Source organism: Salvelinus fontinalis, chromosome 25, assembly GCF_029448725.1.
Source record: "Salvelinus fontinalis isolate EN_2023a chromosome 25, ASM2944872v1, whole genome shotgun sequence".
NCBI lineage: Eukaryota > Metazoa > Chordata > Actinopteri > Salmoniformes > Salmonidae > Salvelinus > Salvelinus fontinalis.
In genome coordinates, this window is record NC_074689.1 from 3,298,092 (window position 1) to 3,320,163 (window position 22,072).

A 22,072-nucleotide genomic window follows, 5' to 3' on the forward strand; every position below is an offset into this window, starting at 1 on the left:
TTCCAATGCCCCAGGGCAGTGATTGGGGACACTGCCCTGTGTAGGGTGCCGTCTTTCGGATGGGACGTTAAACGGGTGTCCTGACTCTCTGAGGTCATTAAAGATCCCATGGCACTTATCGTAAGAGTAGGGGTGTTAACCCCGGTGTCCTGGATAAATTCCCAATCTGGCCCTCAAACCATCAAGGTCACCTAATAATCCCCAGTTTACAATTGGCTCATTCATCCCCCTCCTCTCCCCTGTAACTATTCCCCAGGTCGTTGCTGCAAATGAGAACGTGTTCTCAGTCAACTTACCTGGTAAAATAACGGTAAAAAAAATATAAAAATAAATAAATAAAATTGACAATAATAGGGAGGAAAGGAGGTTCAATGTTATGGTAGAGTACCCTCACGTGTGTGGTGCATGCATCTCCAGGCTGTGACAGAGGGATAACTTTCAATTAGAATTTCAATGCTAGAGAAGATAGAGAGATGTATGTTGTCGATGAGGATCACTGGTCTCTTTGTGGATCACCAGTCTGAATCACCACGCAGAGCCAAATAGATAGTGTTCTCCAGGGAATCCTCTGAGCAGCCACATCTAATCACATCCCCTTACTAGACGCCCCACATCCTCCCTGACAGCTGCCCACAGACACATACCCCACCCTGGAGACCATCTCTTCCTTATCCCCCTGGTTCCCCAAGGTCTACTCTGTCTCTACTGGAAGCATCCTCTAAATCGAAAAAACAACAACACATTGATTGGAGATGTCTTCTCATTTGCTTAACCGTAATGAAGTCTCATTGACAGGACATTGGCTAACACTGGCCATTGACTCTAGTGGATCTATCCTTACATCCTTTTTTTGTCTCCTCCAAGCCAACTTCGGATAGGGTTTACCAGTCTGGCAATTTAGCCTCATTAATGGCTGTTCATTAAAATGCAATTGCTGAGGTGTTTTGATCTGTTTTTGTTTTCCAGATCTAACGAGCACAATTAAAATGTAGTCAGTGAATCAATAGACATTGTCTCTATGGACCTCCGAGGGGTTTTTGCCAAAAATACTAATTAGTGTCAGATTTCCATAGTATATTTATTTTGCGTTTTTTTCCCCACACCCAGACCATCTAGGTGAGCTCTAACGAGGCTTGTCTGGGCTTGGAGGAGGGGAGGAGGAGGAGGAGAGGAAGAGGAGGTGCAGGTGGTAGCTCTCTAATTACCTATCCGGTGGATGACTACATTTCCCATGATTCCTGGCCCTCTGACAAGGTGAGAGGGGGGATGGGATGGCTCGTCAGCGGTAAATGACAATGTTAATGAATCATTTCCTCATCAAGATAATCCATTGGGGAGGAAGAATCCGTTAACGCCACTTCTAGTTCTTATAACAGTGTACATTTGTGTCCAACACAGATTTGTACATTACGATCTAACAGTAGTTTCAATCAAAAGACAATGGTTGATATAACTGCACTTGAACGTGTTCTCAATGTTATTCTATGACTGTAACATAATAAGGCTGAACCCCGATTCTAATACAAATTTAATATGAAGCAACAATAGAGCTATACATTGTTGTATAAATTCAGTGTATATTGACCAACGCAATATCACGTGTTCATAGTCTTTGGATGCCAAGCACCAGATCATCATGATCCAATAGCGGGTTCATCATCTATTGCTTGTGATTGAACTTGGGCCAACTTTTGCTTTCCCACAACAATGTCTTGCTGCAACCTGGTCTCAGAGCATTTCGTATTATTCTGTATGTAAATCCGACACACTCCATTTAGTATGATATGTTACGTTTCGTGTGGTATGTGTTCATTTGTGGATGTCCATCATCCATCTTGTATGATATGAACATGAATTCAAATTCGTATGATATGTTACGAATTCGCAAAATGTACGATAGGTTACGAATTTGCGAAACGTATGACATATTACTAATTCCAACTTGTTGTGGCTGATGTTAGCTAGGTTGCTAATGCTAATGTTAGCTAGTTGACTAGCATTAGCTAGGGGGTAGGGTTAGGGGTTAAGGTTAGGAGTTAGGTTAAAGGGTTAAGGTTAGGGTTAGGGGAAGGGTTTGCTGAAAGGGTTAAGGTTAGGGTTAGACTAACATGCTAAGTAGTTGAAAAGCTGCTACGTTTGTGTTATGCTACCACCCCAACCAACCACCCTTCTTTCTTTTTTGCCTTAAGTAACCTTCTGTCTTATGTAATCATACCAAACGTAACTTAACATACTAACGTCTATGCTCAGTGACGTACAATGGAGTAAGCTGGGCCATAGGGATAAAGCTGCATCATCTGTTCCTCTGTCCTTTGTGTCTGTGTGTATCCATTGACTCAGTCCAGCAGCACTTCTCTCTACCCTTCCGTCCCCCAGCTCTCCCATGACTCTCCTCTCTCCTTGTAAACAGTGTTGTCGTTTAGAAACAGTTGGGAGGCGCAGAGAGGGGGGGGATCTTCATTGGCAGTGGTTTGTGTGGAGGTAGAGGGGTCCCATCTGTTCGTTGTCCCCCTGGGAGGGGTGTTGGGTTGGCCCTCCACCCCCAACACCCCCCACGCTCCCCATCCCCCCACCAGACGACTCCCTTCAACCCAGGGAGAGGATAATGAGGAGTGGGAGAAAGGGCGAGAGCGGATCCCCGGGCAGGATGCGTGTCTGAGCTCCCATCTCGCCCCTCACTTCGCCCCTCACCCCTGTCAGATTGACTACAGGGCCTCAGCTGGCCCAATGTGATCAGAGGAACCCCCAAGGCAGCAACTAATTGGACAAGCCCAACATTGACATATGTCCTGTTGGCTATGCTGGTGCGATGGCTATGGGCATTATGCTTTTAATGGTCATCGTTGATATGATATACATGTATAAGACATGATGTTGTTCTGTCACCATGCAGGTCTTGTAGCTATCATCGTATCTGCATACAGAGGTATACCTGGCAGTTGTTGCTCTGGTTTTTACTCAGAACTATTTGAAGCCAACAGAGCAAATTCGCTGCTCCTGCAGCTTTTACCCGTCATAATCAAAGATATACTCACAATGGGGATTACAATGTGATACACAGAGATAAACAATTTGCAAAGAGGGAACACACATTACTAGCAAAGCTCAAAGACCCTGTACACTGCTCCTGTTTGGGTATATGCTCAACTGCCATCTATTTGAATGGTTATTAAATATTACACCATTACTACACCACATTACACCAATATTACAGCTGGCCATACATGATGATATACTGTATCTATTTTTTTTTTAATGATTTAAAGATATATATACAATCATTTTCAATGATGCCTTTCCCTTTCCCCCATGATGGCATAACAAATGGATGGATCCCTATGAATCTCTGACAGAGGATTTTAAGTCATGTTTTGACCCCACAGCGGAAGGCAGGATGAATCAGATACATGAGGTCACGTTTACTTTGAGTGTTGGGCTATAAATGAGATCATCTTTACTCCATTATAGAGAATCAATCAATAGTGTCTCTACCAGGAGAATGGCCTGGTCTGGAAGGGGCGGGCGTCAGAGTAAACATTGCCTGACACCATCTCACATCGCAAGGATGACGAAGAATTACATGATTTGTGTTCTAATGCCTCTACAGCATGACCCGTTTCGTTACCTCTCACCTCCTCTCACCTCCTCTCTCTCTTTACATTTACATTTAAGTCATTTAGCAGACGCTCTTATCCAGAGCGACTTACAAATTGGTGCATTCACCTTATGATATCCAGTGGAACAACCACTTTACAATAGTGCATCTAACTCTTTTAAGGGGGGGGGGGGGGGGTTAGAAGGACTCTCTCTCACTCATCCTGTGGAAGCCTGACAAATGTGTTGTCTGTGGAAGATTTAGTGTTTGTTTAGTATTTTATCCCCATTAGCTAAACCAGCAGGTACACTTCCGGGGGTCCACACAAAACATGACATAATACAGAACATTAATAGACAAGAACAGTTCAAGGACGGAACTACACACATTTACATGAGAACAATAGAACCCCAAAAAGTCCTACTGACATCTTAGATTAAAAGTGCTGATCTCGGATCAGATCCTCCATGTCCATGATAAACTGATCTTAGATCAGCGCTCCTACTCAGACGCTTTATGAACACTGCTACTCTCAACTATTACAGCACGCTACTTACGTTTGGATCATCTTCGCATCTTGCTGTACCCCTCAGCATCTTGTATAGTATAACGGTGCTGTATACTAGTCAACTGGGTGGTGGTTTGACACACACATGACCGCTAGGCTGGCTACAGCCTCGACAACTTCACAGCTCAACCGCATGAGCAGATGTTCCACTGAGAGACCATCTTACAGTCCCTCCGTTGACTGACAGCTCTGGCATCTCACTCTCTGTTGGTCGGAATATGACACACATACACACACACACACACACACACACACACAGATGCACACGCACACACACACACGATGTTGTGTGGCCTTATGGGGTGGCGGACAGACAAAGAGACAGCGTTTCCTCCGCCGTCTGTAAATGAGTTTCCTCGACCCCGCCTGCTGAACACAATCTGCTGATATTTACATGTGTGAATGAATAATGAGTTTCCTCCTGGTGCCAGGGCTCTCTCACACACCTCTCTTCTCTCTTGGTCTGGATCCCAAATGGCACCATATTCCCTACATAGTGCACTACTTTTGACAACGGGTCCATAGGGCCCTGGTCAAAAGTAACGCACCGTGTAGGGGATAGGGCGTCTTTTGGGATGTATCCTTACTCTGTCACCCTTTCTCTCCCCCTCTCTCTACCCCTTTGTCTCATACACACTCAGCATTTGATCTCATTTTCTAGCTCTGTGGGTGAATTGATGCCCATCCCGTCTCTCTTCTCTTCCTCTCTCTTTCAAGTCTATCAATCTTTATCTTTTCCTGTTTTGCCACCATTCTTTGTCACCAACGTGTACAAAATGGATTTAGATATCTTGCCTTGTCTTATCTCTCCCTCAACCAGCCAACATCTGACTATACCAACTGACGCTGTTCTCAGAACAGTCCCATGTAGACACGTTGAAATTGCAGCAGTGGGCCATCATGCCTCTACTGTGTCTAGGGTCAGATCATTATAGGAATATTTGTTTATAGTCAATTGGCTGGCTTGACTCTTGCACTGTATGGTTTGATTAGAGAGAGGACATTACAAAGATAGCCCATACAGAAAGACCTGAAGTCTACATGATTCCATACGTGTATAGTTTTGATGTCTTCACTATTCAAGTAAAAATTAAGAAAAACTCTGGAATGAGTAGGTGTGTCCAAACTTTTGACTGGTACTGTATATAAAATCTATTTTGGCTCTAAGTGGTTCATTAATTATGCAAGTGCCTCTGAGAAGTGTAAAAAATGTGTAAAAAAAAACAGTGCGGGTGTTCAGTTTGAATTAATTTACACTTTCATTCAATTTTTCACCCCCCTCTGTTTCTTTTATCTATTTTTCTCTCTCTGTATCCCTCTGTTTGTTTCTCTCTCTTGTTTCTCTTTCTCTCTCTTACTATCTCCCTCATTCATGGAGAGGCAGGGGAGCGGGCCATACCTCCATACCTACAGTCAGAGGTCATTGTGGGCCAGACAGTGGGAGGAGGATTTGAGTCACTCCCGTCCCCCACCTGGTTGTTACGTACCTGAAGTAATGTCTGGCTGTTTGATGTCTCTGACGGTGGAACCTGAACACAACACCCCGTGGTTCGTCTACGCTCTAATCAGGGGCCCACCACGGAGCTCTCCCACAGACCTGCATCCTGTCACCTAGAAGCGGATTAAAGGTTATGCCAGGTAACTCCATGCTCCGCAAATTACTCACAACTATTCCCTGACCTGAATATACCACGTTGTGCAAACACTCAAATGAAATTGACCCTAATTTCAACCTTTTATACAGAGACGGTTACTCATATCTCAAGATACCACTTTTGGCAAACAGCCATTCGCAAAAAATACATCTTGAAAATAATATGTTATGTGGTTGCTTAGGCTGTTCTACCGTCAAGTAAAGTGAAAAATGCAAATGAGCATCATTTCATTCTTTGATACGGAGATTGTTACTATATCTCCGAAGGTGAATCCGCCTTAACCAGGACCACTGTTATGAAATGTGACATACATCTTATACTCTGTGCTGACATGTCCATTCATTCTCTGGCTCTGACAGGTGAATTAATTAGATCTCACTGACCCCTGAAAAACTAGAGCAAGGACAACACCAGGAGTCAGTCCACTCAGATAGCAAGCCAAGTCCTTTCCTCCCACTCTCTCAGCCTGGTAATGTGGCCTCCTGCCTGACCCATAGAAATAGAATAAATAGAATAGAATAGTTCTGTGGGTTGAACTCATAGGCTTTCAGTCCAGGAAGGCTAGACAAGGTGGAGGGATACATGCTTCAAATCCATGCTGTGGTGACTAAAAGGATCAGATGGAGATTCAATACAAAAACAGGCTACGAGCGTAGATTCAGCACCATTGAAGCGGACAGTTTAGCACCACATGGCAATGGACAGCGACCTTCCCACATAATTTGCAACTGAAGCAAAATAGACCCCTCCATTGTATCTTTGAAAAGTCACCACACAAGCCAATAGGATTTTGTTTGTGGATTTTGCTCTAAAATCCTCTTGCGATACTAGAGTCCCAAAACACAGCTCTCATATACAGTACCAAGCAAACGCTTGCCTGTCCTCCCACATCAGCTTGTATTCATTGTGTAAAATCTCATTAGATTGTAATGAGTGAAAAGTCACATTCCACCAGAGAATATATGGTTGGGCTCCTCACTCGGGATCTGGGCGTAGATGTGAAACATTTAATTCCCATTTATTTTATAGGACAAAGAAATAGTGAGGAATCGGTGCTGGATAATTAAAAAAGACACAATGACCCACACTCTGTTGTGGTCATATTTTCACACTCATCTATCTCTCACGCATTCTCAGAGACAACCCAGAGTGTTCCCTGTGATGTCAGTCTAAAACTAATAATGAGGTATTGTACACCCTTACTTTGCCTCGTCATCTCAGCAAACAAAATGTATCCTTTGCAAACAGCCATTCACAAAAAAAAATACACAGCACCACCATAGGGTGGTTCTGCAGTGGTTCCATCTAGCCTAACAATTACTTTTCTCTCAGAGAGAGTGAGGTAATGTGTTCTGCAAAATGTTGAAAAAAAGATGTCCTGCCCTGAGAATACCCACCTACAGATGAAAGAGCTTCTCGCGCTCTTTAATTCTCTCTCAGAGTGAGGGAGGGGTGTGAAGACAGATAAATTGAAGGTGAGGTGTTAAAGCCCTAGTCTGCTCTAGCTGGCGGGCGACCGGCTGTTTCCCAAATGGCACCCTATTCCCTTTATAGTGCTCTACTTTCGACTAGGGCCCATAGGGCCTTAGTCACAAGTAGTGCACTATACAGTATATGGAATAGAGTGCCATTTGGAAAGCATCTCAGATGACTGACACCAGATGAGATATCCTCGCAGTCGCCAGTGCCATCGTCGTGGCGACTCTCCTGTCCCCACGGAGACGAGGGGTTTAATTCACAGTGCCCTCCCTAGAGTAGGGGGTTATCAGATCTGACGACCATGAGGCACCTCAACTCAAATCTCTCTGTGCTCACAGTGGGAGAGTGTCTTAAATGGAGATATACACTGAGTGTACAAAACATTAGGAGTTGCGCCCCCCTTTTCCCTCAGAACAGCCTCAATTAGTCGGGGCATGGACTACAAGGTTTTGAAAACATTCCACAGGAATGCTGGCCCATGTTGACAATGCTTCCCACAGTTGTGTCAAGTTGGCTGGATGTCCTTTGTGTGGTGGACCATTCTTGATAACACGGGAAACTGTTGAGCATGAAAAACCTAGCTGTGTTGCAGTTCTTGACATATTCAAACACATACTACCATACCCCGTCCCAAGGCACAAATCTTTGTCTTGCCCATTCACACTCTGAATGGCACACATACACAATCCATGTCTCAATTGTCTCAAGGCTTAAAAATCCTTCTTTAACCTGTCTCCTCTCCTTCATCTACACTGATTGAAGTGGATTTAAGTGACATCAATAAGGGATCATAGCTTTCACCTGGATTCACCTGGTCAGTCTATGTCATGGAAAGAGCAGGTATTCCCAATGTGTTGTACACTCAGTGCACAGTTTCCATTGACTTAAACCAGTTACTGACAGTCTGACTCACTATATAGTGTTTAACGTGATTTTTGAATGAATAGCTCATCTCTGTACCCCACACATACAATTATCTGTAAGGGCCCTCAGTCGAGCAGTGAATTTCAAACACAGATCCAACCACAAAACCAGGAAGGTTTTCCAATGCCTTGCAAAGAAGGACTCCTATTGGAAGATGGGTAAAAAAAATAAACAGTTCATTGAATATCGCTTTGAGCATGGTGAAATTATTAATTACACTTTGGATGGTGTATCAATACAACAAGGTCACTGCCAAGATACAGGCGTCTTTCCTAACTCAGTTGCCGGAGAGGAAACAGTTACAGAGTTTAATGGCTGTGATTGGAGAAAACTGAGGATTGATCAACAGTATTGTAGTTACTCCACAATATTAATTGATAGAGTGAAAAAAGGAGGCCTGTACAGAATAAAAACATGACAAACATGCATCTCGTTTGCAACGAGGCACTAAACAAGTATATTTGCAAAAAAGGTGGCAAAACAGTTCACTTTTTTCCTGAATAGAAAGTATTATGTTTGAGCCATATCCAATAAGACACCTTACTGAGTATCACTCGTCATATTTTCAAACATTGTGGTGGCTGCATCATGTTATGGGTATGCTTGTCATTGTTAAGGACTGGGGAGTTTTTCAGGGTTAAAAAGAAACGGAATGGAGCTAAGCACAGGCAAAATTCTAGAGGGAAAACCGGGTGCAGTCTGCTATTAATTCATCTTTCAGCAGGACAACAACCTAAAACACAAATTTACATTGGAGTCGCTTACCTAGAAGACAGTGAATGGTCCTGAGTGGCCGAGTAACAGTTTTGACTAAATCTGCTTGAAAATCTATGGCAAGACTTGAAAATGGTGGTGTAGCAATGTGACAGAGCTTGAAGAATTATGAAAAGAATAATGGGAAAATATTGTACAATCCAGGTGTGCAAAGGTCTTAGAGACTTACCCAGAAAGACTCACAGCTGTAATTGTTGACAAAGGTGATTCTAACATGTATTGGCTCATGTGTGTGAATACTTATGTAAATAAGATATTTCTGAATTTCATTTTCAATAAATTAGGCCCTCCAATTTAACACACTGAACTCTATCTGAGAAGTAGTTGGTGAATCAGGCGAGGCAGTCATTTGAGAAACCAAGGCTATTGAGTCTGCCAATAAGAATACAGTGATTGACAGAGTCGAAAGCCTTGGCCAGGTCGATGAAGACGGCTGCACAGTACTGTCTTTTATCGATGGCGGTTATGATATCGTTTAGGACCTTGAGTGTGGCTAAGGTGCACCCGTGACCAGATTGCATAGCGAAGAAGGTACGGTGGGATTCAAAATGGTCGGTGATCTGTTTGTTAACTTCGCTTTCGAAAACTTTAGGAAGGCAGGGCAGGATGGATACAGGTCTGTAACAGTTTGGGTCCAGAGTGTCTCCCCTTTTGAAGTGGGGGATGACAGCTTTCCAATCTTAAGGGATCTCAGACGATACGAAGGAGAGGTTGAACAGGCTAGTAATAGGGGTTGCAACAATTGCGACGGAAAATGTTCAGGTAGACGTCAGAGATGAGAAATCACAGCATTTATGAAGTATTGCTTTGGGGGGAGAGAAGTATCTCACTCACATCACTCTCTGACACTGGTTTATAAAAGATGACTGAATTTTGCCAAGAGATTGAGACCTCAATTCCTCTGATTTATTTACACCTGATCTGTACTTCCCTTTAGAACAGATTGAGCAAAGACAGGTGTACCCACATCAATTGCATCTGTAACAAATGGCTGCTTTCTTCACTGGGGTTCCTAACGGTGAACTCGAAACGTTCTGGATTGATGTGATGGTAGACATGACCAATGACTAGACTAGAAACAGCTTATTTTTCTTGATTGAATAAAGTCACACGGAGCTCTTATTTAAAAGCAAAGGTTCCTTCAACACAACTGTATAGCGGAAAGTGTTTTCCTCTTTGTACCGTTTCTATAGTTCAGTAATATGCTACCTCCGATATTATGTACTGTTGAACTGCAAATGTTGCCCACACACAAAACAACTGTGGATGACTTGATGTAAGTGTGTCTCTGACCTCACCTTACCGAAATGTCGGCTTGTACAGGTGAAGAGCTTCTCTCCACTTCTTGGCGGCAAATGGATTTGTGTGTGTCTGTGTGTGTGTGTGCATGGGTATGTGTTTGAGTGTGTGTGCGCGCATGAGCGTGTCCACATGTTTTTGTGTGTGCGTGTGTCTGGAAAACACTTGGTGATAAGTGTGTGAATCCTACAGTATGCTATTGCTAATGTGTGCGAGGACATGACATGTGGGGGCAGCTGACAGCTGGATAATGAGCACATAGTTCAGTCCCAAACCAGGAACAGAGAGAGAGAGGGATAGTTGTTGGAGACGGATAGAGATATGAATGTGAAAGTGATAATTCAATAATTCAGAGGCAAGGCTCGTCATTGAACCCTTTTCACAGAGAACTTTTTGAAAATAATACATACACCAACACCTCTCCTTCACCTCAAGCTTCACCATGCAGACCCCTGGCAAGGCATTTACCCACTTCTCACATAGAACTACTAACAAGGCCTACTGTGACTCTGGGAATGACTAGGATCTCAGCAGCCAATCAGAATCCAAGGACACACACATGCAAGGAAGCACACACGGAAACATGCACATATGCACACATGCACACCACACTCATATACACCCACCCCCCCCCCCCACACATACACACACAAACACCCTCCCTACACACACACATCACAAACACAAACCCTCATAAAACACACAGAGGCTCTTAGTTCCCCAACACGCTTCCATCCATGCTCCATTGTTGAGCAGTCAGACAGACAGGGCCCAGAGGGAGGTGCTGATGAAAGGGCTGCGGCATGTGGATTCCCCTCCAGAAAGCTGTCACTCAGCTGGCCCCTAGAGAGCCATGGGGTTCCTGGGGTGGGGCGGAGATCTGTGGAGCAGGAGGAGGGGGGTCGAGGGGCTATGCAGAATGTATGGTAGAGAGCAGGGAAAGAACTTTGTTGATCTCAACCCCCAATCTCACTCGCTCTTATCTCAATCTTTAGCTCTGGCTGTGGTTTCTTTTTCTCCTTCCTACTTTCTATCTCTATCTGTGACGGGATGCAGTAGTTGGAGGCAGGTTTTCTGGCCACGCCCATATATTGATTAGAGATCGATAAGCGAGTCGGATAAATATAGTTATATATAGAGCTGGAAGTAGGAAATGAAAGTATGAAAGAGCAAGAGAGAGGGAGTGGTAGATAGGCAGATAGGAGGGAGACATGGAGGCTGGGAATAAGAGAGATATACAGTGCATTCGGAAAGTATTCAGACCCCTTGACTTTTTACACATTTTGTTACGTTACAAACTTATTCTAAAATTGATTTAAAAAAATCCTCAGCACATCTACACACAATACCACATAATGACAAAGTCAAAACAGGTTTTTAGACATTTTTAAAAATGTATTTAAAAACAAAACAGAAATACCTTATTTACAGAAGTATTCAGAGCCTTTGCTATGAGACTCAAAATTGAGCTCAGGTGCATCCTGTTTCCATTGATCATCCTTGAGATGTTTCTACAACTTGATTGGAGTCCACCTGTGCTAACTTTTATTGATTAGACATGATTTGGAAAGGCACACACCTGTCCATATAAGGTCCCACAGTTGACAGTGCATGTCAGAGCAAAAACCAAGCCATGAGGTCGAAGGAATTGTCCGAGACAGGATTGTGTCGAGGCACAGATCTGGGGAAGGGTACCAAAACATTTCTGCAGCATTGAAGGTCCCCAAGAACATAGTGGCCTCCATCATTCTTAAATGGAAGAAGTTTGGAACCACCAAAACTCTTCTTAGAGCTGGCCACCCGGCCAAACTGAGCAATCAGGGAAGAAGGGCCTTGGTCAGGGAGGTGACCAAGAACCCAATGGTCACACTGACAGAGCTCTAGATTTCCTCTGTGGAGATGGGAGAACCTTCCAGAAGAACAACCATCTCTGAAGCACTCCCCCAATCAGGCCTTTATGGTAGACTGAGCAGACGGAAGCCACTCCTCAGTGAAAGGCACATGACAGCCCACTTGGAGACTCTCAAACCGTGAGAAACAAGATTCTGTGGTTTGATGAAACCAAGATTGAACTCTTTGGCCTGAATGCCAAGCGTCACTTCTGGAGAAAACCTGGAACCATCCCTACAGTGAAGCATGGTGATGGCAGCATCATGCTGTGGGGGTGTTTTTCAGCGGCAGGGATTGGGAGACTAGTCAGGACTGAGGCAAAAATGAACAGAGCAAAGTGCAGAGAGATCCTTGATGACAACCTGGTCCAGAGTGCCCATGACCTCAGACTGGAGTGAATGTTCACCTTCCAACAGGACAACGACCCTAAGCATACAGCCAAGACAACACAGGAGTGGCTTCGGGACAAGTCTATCAATGTCCTTGAATGGCCCAGCCAGAGCCCAGACTTGAACCCGATCGAACATCTCTGGAGAGTCCTGAAAATATCTGTGCAGCAACGCTCCCCATCCAACCTGACAGAGCTTGAGAGGATCTGCAGAGAAGAATGTTAGAAATTCCCCAAATACAGGTGTGCCAAGCTTGTAGTGTCATACCCAAGAAGACTCAAGGTGTCACGAATCCCGCTTCCTGAGTGTGGGTTTGCCTGTGTGTCTGTCCTGGAGTGTGTTTCAGGTGTCCTGGAACGCACCCTGTCTGGTTGCCGGGCGAATTAGCTTGTTGGGAGATTGATGTTCACCCGCACCTGTTTCCCATCAGTAATCTGCACACCTGTCCTGATCATCATCTCTCCCCTTCAAAAGCTCTGACCTGACTTCCATTTCCTGCCGGATCGTTAGCCATGATCAGTATGTTGTGCCATAGTATCAGACTCAAGTTGGATAGTATTTGTTTTGTTGTTTTTGTTTACGTATTGCTTGCCTTGAACTTACCTCCGTTTGTTTTGCCTTCAGTTACTCACCCGGATCATTCACCCCATTCCCGCCTGGTTGACGGAGGATTCCGCTACTCCATTGGATTCACCTATTTCCTCTCATCAATTCACCACCGCTGCCCGCTACGCCATCTGGATATATCTACCCTTACACATTTTCTTGTAAATAAATACTCACCTTCTTCCTACGCTCCTTGTCCTGGTCTGCTTCTGGGTTCGATCTTGAAAGAACGTGACAGAACGATCCGGCCAGTGATGAACCCAGCGGACCTGGACTCCGTTTGCCATGCAATCACCCAGCAGGAGAAGATGTTGGGACAACACAAGACGGCGCTACACGAGATAGCGGGTTCGATCCGAAATTTATCGGATAGATTAACGAGTATCCAGGATCAGCTCAGGTTGCCGGTGGATCATCTACCACCTGTTTCACCCATATCACCTGCCGATTTGGGAGAGGGTTCCTTCCGTGAGCCCAAGGTTCCGACACCGGATAAGTACGAGGGAGATCTGGGAGGATGCCGTTCATTTCTTTTGCAATGTGGGTTAGTTTTTGATCTGCAGCCCTACTCTTACGCCACAGATAAGGCTAGGATAGCTTTTGTTATTGAGCTGCTGCGTGGTAGAGCTCTGGAATGGGCTTCAGCTGTTTGGGAACGACGAGACACCCGCATGACGTCATACCAGGGTTTCACGGCAGAGATGAGAAAGCTTTTTGACCATCCAGTCCGAGGTAAGGACGCAGCTAAACGTTTGTTCTCTCTTCGCCAAGAAACTCTCAGTGTGGCAGACTTTGTGATAGAATTCAGGACATTGGCTGTGGAGAGTGGTTGGAATGAGGAATCACTACAAACGTTTTTTTACCAGGGGTTGTCGGAACAACTCAAGGACGAGCTGATCTCCTATCCAGAGCCTAGTGACCTAGATAGTTTGGTCACCTTAGCTATTCGGGTAGATAATAGAGTCCGAGAGAGAAGGAGGGAGAAGAAGTGGTGTCCATCTAATCAATCTGAGACTCGGTTATCATTCGGGTCAGGAGATGGACCAGAACGGGTTGATCATTTTCCTTCACACGGGATAAGTGGAGGAGTTCGGCCGCCAGATCCTGAACCTATGCAAGTGGGGCGGCACGGGTTAACTAAGGACGAGCGCCAACGTAGACGTGAGACCAACAGCTGCCTCTACTGTGGTAGTTCGGGACATTACATCTCCGTTTGTCCTCAGCGCCCGTTAAACTGCTCGGCTCGTTAAGTTTGGGAGGTTTGTTAGCGAGCCAGTTTCAACCTCTTAAGAGTTCTGTCAGACCTCGTTTTCCTGCTACCCTCATAAATAAGGATCAGAGTTTAGCGATCAACGCTTTCATCGATTCAGGTGCCGATGACAGCTTCATTGATGCCGACTTAGTGGAACAGCTGGGGCTTTCCAAGGAGCAATTACCGGAAGCCATTGAAGCAACCACTATGAACAGCAGTGTTCTGGCACGGATCACTATGAGGACTGAACCGGTTAAGATGCTGTTGTCGGGGAATCATTCAGAGGTTATTTCTTTTTTCATTTTGCCTTCCCCCCATGTACCTCTGGTTCTTGGATATCCCTGGCTAAAGGAACACAATCCCTCGTTCGATTGGGTGACTGGAAGGGTAACTAGTTGGAGCATTGAGTGCCATGCTAACTGTCTCAGGACTGCCTGTTCTCATGCTGTCCCCAGTCGGGTCGTTGGGTCTGCTTCTCCTGATTTGTCCCTGGTTCCTGAAACATATCACGAGTTGGGTGAGGTGTTCAGTAAGCAGAAAGCTCAGTCACTTCCTCCCCACCGACCTTATGATTGTACGATTAAGCTGTTCCCTGGAGCTGCCTTTCCCAAGGGACGGTTATACAGTATTTCTCGACCTGAACGGGAAGCCCTGGAAACCTACATAAAGGAGTCTCTTGCTGCAGGTCTCATTCGTCCCTCGTCATCACCTCTGGGAGCTGGATTCTTTTTTGTGAGTAAGAAGGATGGCTCTCTTCGACCGTGTATTGATTATAGGGGGTTGAATGATATTACGGTCAAGAACAAGTACCCCTTGCCCTTGATGAGCTCCGCTTTCGATTCGTTACAGGGTGCTACTGTGTTTACGAAGCTTGATCTACGCAATGCGTATCATCTGGTTCGGATCAAAGAGGGGGACGAGTGGTTGACTGGATTCAATACACCTATGGGACATTTCGAGTACCTGGTGATGCCGTTTGGACTGTCCAACGCTCCAGCAGTGTTCCAATGTTTGGTGAATGACGTGCTGAGGGATATGATCGGTCTGTTTGTGTTCGTTTACCTGGATGACATCTTGACTTAATCCAAGGAGCTTTCTAGCCACATCCAGCATGTTAAGCAGGTCCTGCAGCGGTTATTGGAGAACCGTCTGTTTGTGAAGGCAGAAAAGTGTGATTTTCACGCCCACACTACATCCTTTCTCGGGTACATCATCTCCAGGGGAGAGATCAAGATGGACCAAGAGAAGGTTCGGGCGGTTCGGGATTGGGTTCAGCCCGGTACGAGATTGCAGCTCCAGAGATTCCTGGGGTTTGCGAACTTCTATCGGAGGTTTATCCGTGATTACAGCCAGGTGGCCGCTCCATTAACTGCCTTGACGTCTTGCACCAGAAGGTTCTGTTGGACTCCTGAGGCAGACCGAGCATTTCTGGACTTGAAGAGTCGATTCACCAACGCCCCGATTCTCTCTCAACCTGACACTTCCCGTCAGTTTGTTGTTGAAGTGGACGCGTCTGATGTGGGGGTGGGCGCCATCCTGTCCCAGCGTAGCTCCACTGACGGTAAACTCCATCCCTGCGCTTTCTACTCTTGTCGTCTTTCTCCAGCTGAAAGTAACTACGATGTGGGTAACCGGGAGCTTCTCGCTGTGAAGCTTGCCTTGGATGAGTGGCGTCACTGGTTGGAGGGAGCGGAGCAACCGTTTGTGGTTTGGACTGACCACAAGAATCTGGCTTACGTGCAATCGGCTAAACGTCTCAACTCCCGTCAGGCCAGGTGGGCTTTGTTTTTTGGACGCTTCAATTTTTCTCTGACGTTCCGACCTGGGTCGAAGAATGGCAAGGCGGACGCCTTGTCCCGGATGTTCTCCAAGACGGAGGAGAGTGGGGTCAAGACTGAGACGATTCTTCCCCAGAACCTTGTCGTGGGAGCCGTTACTTGGAGGATTGAGGAGGATGTGATGGCGGCCCTTCAGACGCAGCCCGGCCCTGGTAACGGTCCACCCGGTCGGTTGTTCGTGCCTGAGTCGGTCCGTTCTGCTGTTCTTCAGTGGTCCCACGCCAGCAAGATAGCTTGTCACCCTGGCGTTGCTCGGACTATGGCGCTACTGCGCAGACGATTTTGGTGGCCTGCCATGGGAGAAGATACCCGGAGGTTCGTGGCCGCATGTCCTGTTTGTGCTCAGAACAAAAGTACCAATCGGCCCAGCTCTGGGCTTCTTCACCCCCTACCTATTCCTCGGCGACCTTGGTCGCATCTGGCCCTGGATTTTGTCACGGGATTGCCCCCTTCTGTTGGGAACACGGTCATTCTGACCATTGTGGACAGATTCAGCAAGTTTGCTCATTTTGTCCCTCTCTCCAAGCTTCCATCGGCTACGGAGACGTCTGAGATCCTGGTTAGGGAGATTTTCAGGGTTCACGGATTGCCCAGTGACATTGTTTCTGACCGTGGTCCTCAGTTTACCTCTGCTGTCTAGAGATCCTTCTGTTTGGCCATTGGAGCTACAGTCAGTCTCACTTCTGGATTTCACCCACAATCTAATGGTCAGGCGGAGAGAGCCAACCAGAAGATGGAGTCCACGCTGCGTTGTCTTGTCTCCTCTGATCCTACCTCTTGGTCATCTCAATTACCCCGGGTTGAGTATGCCCATAATACCCTTCCTTCATCTGCCACTGGGATGTCCCCTTTCCAATGCATTTACGGATACCAACCTCCTTTGTTTCCTTCTCAGGAAAGGGATCTCTCGGTTCCCTCTGTCCAGACCCACATTCGTCGTTGCCACCGGACCTGGAATCGGGCCAGGAAGGCTCTCCTTAGAGTTTCTGACCAGTATCAGATCCAGGCGAATCGTCGCCGTATTCCTGCCCCAGCTTATACGGTTGGAGATAAGGTTTGATTGGCTACACGGGATCTTCCTCTACGGACGGAGTCAAGGAAGTTGTCACCGAAGTTCATTGGCCCGTTTGTAGTGGAGAGAATCATTAATCCTGTGGTGGTTCGACTCAAGTTGCCTGCAACACTTAGAGTGCATCCCACTTTCATGTCTCCTGTCTCAAGCCGGTTCACCTCAGTCCTCTGTTGCCTCCTCCTCCTCGTCCTCCTCCTCCTCCTCCTCCTCGGATGATCGGAGGTGGTCCTGTCTACACGGTGCGCCGCATCATGGACTCCAGACGGCGGGGTCGAGGGTACCAGTATCTAGTGGATTGGGAAGGATATGGTCCAGAGGAGAGGAGTTGGATTCCTCGGCGTCAGATCCTTGATGACAACCTGCTTCGTGACTTCTACCGCCTCCATCCTGGCGCTCCAGGTAGTCCGCCCGGTGGCGTTCGTCGGAGGGGGGGTACTGTCACGAATCCCGCTTCCTGAGTCTGGGTTTGCCTGTGTGTCTGTCCTGGAGTGTGTTTCAGGTGTCCTGGAACGCACCCTGTCTGGTTGCCGGGCGAATTAGCTTGTTGGGAGATTGATGTTCACCCGCACCTGTTTCCCATCAGTAATCTGCACACCTGTCCTGATCATCATCTCTCCCCTCAAAAGCTCTGACCTGACTTCCATTTCCTGCCGGATCGTTAGCCATGATCAGTATGTTGTGCCATAGTATCAGACTCAAGTTGGATAGTATTTGTTTTGTTGTTTTTGTTTACGTATTGCTTGCCTTGAACTTACCTCCGTTTGTTTTGCCTTCAGTTACTCACCCGGATCATTCACCCCATTCCCGCCTGGTTGACGGAGGATTCCGCTACTCCATTGGATTCACCTATTTCCTCTCATCAATTCACCACCGCTGCCCGCTACGCCATCTGGATATATCTACCCTTAAACATTTTCTTGTAAATAAATACTCACCTTCTTCCTACGCTCCTTGTCCTGGTCTGCTTCTGGGTTCGATCTTGAAAGAACGTGACACAAGGCTGTAATTGCTGCCAAAAGTGCTGAGTAAAGGGTATGAATGCTTATGTAAATGTAATATTTCTGTTTTTTATTTTTAATATATTAGTAACAATTTCTAAACTCATTTAGCTTTGTCATTATGTATTGTGTGTAGATTGATGAGGGGAAAAAACTTTTCATCAATTTTAGAATAAGGCTGTAACATATCAAAATGTGGAAAAAGTCAAGGGGTCTGAACACTTTCCGAAGGCACCGTATGCCTGTCACCATTTAACCACATCAAAGACGGAGCCAGATGTCTTACAGTATGTGTACATTTGAAGCATCTGTTTACAATTTATTCTCACCACCAAATATGGTGATGAGTGGAAGTCCACTGGCGGGAAGTGGAAGAAGATGGAGCAAGATGAAACATTCCCCAAATGTTCTCATCAATGAAACATTCAATATCAATACAGTTTTCTGTTCCCAAAACTATTTACTGAACAGAGTGCACTAAGTTTTGGAGACGTAACCCTTTCTAAAAGTAAAAAACAAAAAGGCATTGTTTAGAAGGAGTGCAAAGGCATAGTGAGTTATTGCACACGTGCACTTCACCGAGTAGGCGTTTCCTAACTGAAATATGCAAATGCATCCTAGAATACGCCAACAGGACATTGCTAGCTTGCACTTGTCTGTGCCCACCTCCTTGCCTGTTCTGCCCTCTATGCTTAATTTGCTCCCATTTGAAACAATGCATCTTGGGTTAGTTGTATAAATATTTGATACAACTGTTTAACCATTTAACCCTATTACTGTACAGTCTACCAGGTTGAAGAAAATATCTGTAAAATTTGGGCATATGTGAATACTTTTTTTTATTTTTATATATAAATAAATTGAACAGCTGTTGTATTGTTGTAAAAAGATTCAAATGTCATAAAAGTCTGATCTACACATTCTTATCCTCATGGACTTTTCAGTAAACAACAAAGATAATATAAAACACGTTGGCTACACATCAGGCTGGCGGGATAGAAAGGCAACTGTGCTTCTCTCTGAGCATGTGTGTGGTTTGATGCTATTGTCTCATCTTACGTAAGCAGGGTGTGGCTCTAGTTGATTGTATACTCTAGCTGTGTGAGGCTGTGTGTGGCTTTGTGTGGTTGTACTACTAGGATACGACACCCTGAGGCACTGTTGAGTGTGTGTGTGCGTCTGTGTGTGTGTGCCTGTGTGTGCGTGCATGCGTGTGCTGTTAAGATATGACACTGAGCTCTGTCTCTCTTTCTCTCTCTGAGGACCCATTCATCATTAGTCCCTCCATGCTGCCATCAGAGCTGGTAAAGCAGAGTGCGGCCAGCGCCGAGTCCACCGACTAAAGGGAATTGTGTGAAATATACCCAGTAGGATCGTTGGGTGTCCAGGAAGCCCAACGCGGCCCCGCCCAGCTCCATCGCATCCCCAGCGCATCCTCCTGGGGCACCGTTGCCTGGCAACGTGGGCTGATTGGGTTAGCAGGGTTAAGAGGGGGTCTGACAGAGGGCTGGAGAAATCAGATCACTCACATTGATCATCCTTTCTCTGTGCTCTGCTGAGGCCCGGGGCTGCGGCCGCACAATCAAAGCCCCTGGCTTTGTGTCTATCTGGGAGGGAGGAGGGAGGAAGAGACTGGGGGGGGGGTATTACGCATGTAGGGGAGGAGGAGGAAGACGAGCCAGGCTTTGTGAGGCTTTGGCCAGCAACCTCATCCTGATGTCCTTACAGTACAGTATTCCCTGCAGACTGTCTGGAACCACGCCTCCTCAGTGTCCCATTGACTTCCGATGAAATGTTTATTGAACCATAGTGAGGGAGAAATGGCAGGAGGAGCAGGGTTGGGTTGGTGGGTCAGAGGCAGAGTCTGTGATGTCTGTAAAAGGTCCCTGGCTGTCCCTGGCTGCCCCTGCGGTGGCCACATGAGATGTGGGGGGATCAGTTTGAGGTCATTAGCTCTAATCCGGCACGACAGGCATTAAAAGGTTCCGCTTGCGTCCCGCTGGGGGGTTTGTGGTGGTATTCCAGGTGCCTCCGGGAGGCACGGCCAGGCTGGGGCGCCACCTCGCACATCCACCCCCTCTTGGCTGACCAGAGGGCACAGAGACAGACAGCGACCTAGCCTGGATCCACCTCTGATTAGTATCACCACACATGAATTTCACATGTGATTTTATGTGATAACATGAAACTACACATGTGAAAACATTTGAGCACATGTGAAATAAATGTGACAAATTTCAACATGTGATACCATGAAACTACACGTGACAACATTTTAATGTTTTTGACATAAGAAATCGCAAATTCAATTTTAACATATGAATGTTTTTGACATATGAAAATTAAATTCCAAATGTGAGTTATTTTTGTTGTTGTTGCTAATTTCACATCTAAATCTGCAATTCACATGAGGTGAGAACATGTTATTCTCCTCACATGTGAAAAGGTGGTGTTAACAAGTTGGGTCACTTAGAAATGTCCTTGTTTTTGAAAGAAAAGCACATTTTTTGTCCATTAAAATAACATCAAATTGATCATAAATACAGTGTAGACATTGTTAACATTGACTATTGACTATTGTAGCTGGAAACGGCTGATTTTTTATGGAATATCTACATAGGCGTACAGAGGCCAATTTTCAGCAACCATCACTACTGTGTTCCAATGGCAAGTTGTGTTAGCATCCCGGAAGGCCAGCATCCCGGAGTAGCCTCTTCACTGTTGACGTTGAGACTGGTGTTTTGTGGGTTTAATGAAGCTGCCAGTTGAGGACTTGTGAGGCCTCTGTTTCTCAAACTAGACACTCTAATGTACTTGTCCTGTTGCTCAGTTGTGCACCGAGGCCTCCCACTCCTTTATCTATTCTGGTTAGAGCCAGTTTGCGCTGTTCTTTGAAGGGAGTAGTACACAGCGTTGTACGAGATCTTCAGTTTCTTGGCAATTTCTCGCAAGGAATAGCTTTAATTTCTCAGAACAAGAATAGACTGACAAGTTTCGGAAGAAAGTACTTTGTTTCTGGCCACTTTGAGCGTGTAATCGAACCCACAAATGCTAATGCTCCAGATACTCAACTAGTCTAAAGAAGGCCAGTTGTATTGCTTCTTTAATCAGGACAACGGTTTTCAGCTGTGCTAACATAATGGCAAAAGGGTTTCTAATGATCAATTAGCCTTTTAAAATTATAAACTTGGATTAGCTAACACACCATTGTAACGGCGTTCCTCCTCCTCTTCATCCGAAAAGGAGGAGTAGTGATTCGACCAAAATGCAGCGTGGTTATGTGACATAATGATTTATTAAACAAGACACAAAACGAACTATACTTGATAAACTACAAAAACAAATAAACGATGTAGACAGACCTGGACACGAACTTACATATAACACGAAGAACGCATGAACAGGAAACAGACTACATACAAACCGAACGAACGAACGAACGAACGATACCGAAACAGTCCCGTGTGGCGTAACATACAGACACAGACACAGGAGACAACCACCCACAAACAAACAGTGTGAAAGCACCTACCTTAATATGACTCTCAATCAGAGGAAATGAAAACCACCTGCCTCTAATTGAGAGCCATATCAGGTCACCCTTATACAAACATAGAAACACATAACATAGACTACCCACCCAAACTCACGCCCTGACCGTCAAACACATACAAAATAACAGAAAACCGGTCAGGAACGTGACAACCATCCCATTGGAACACAGGAGTGAGGG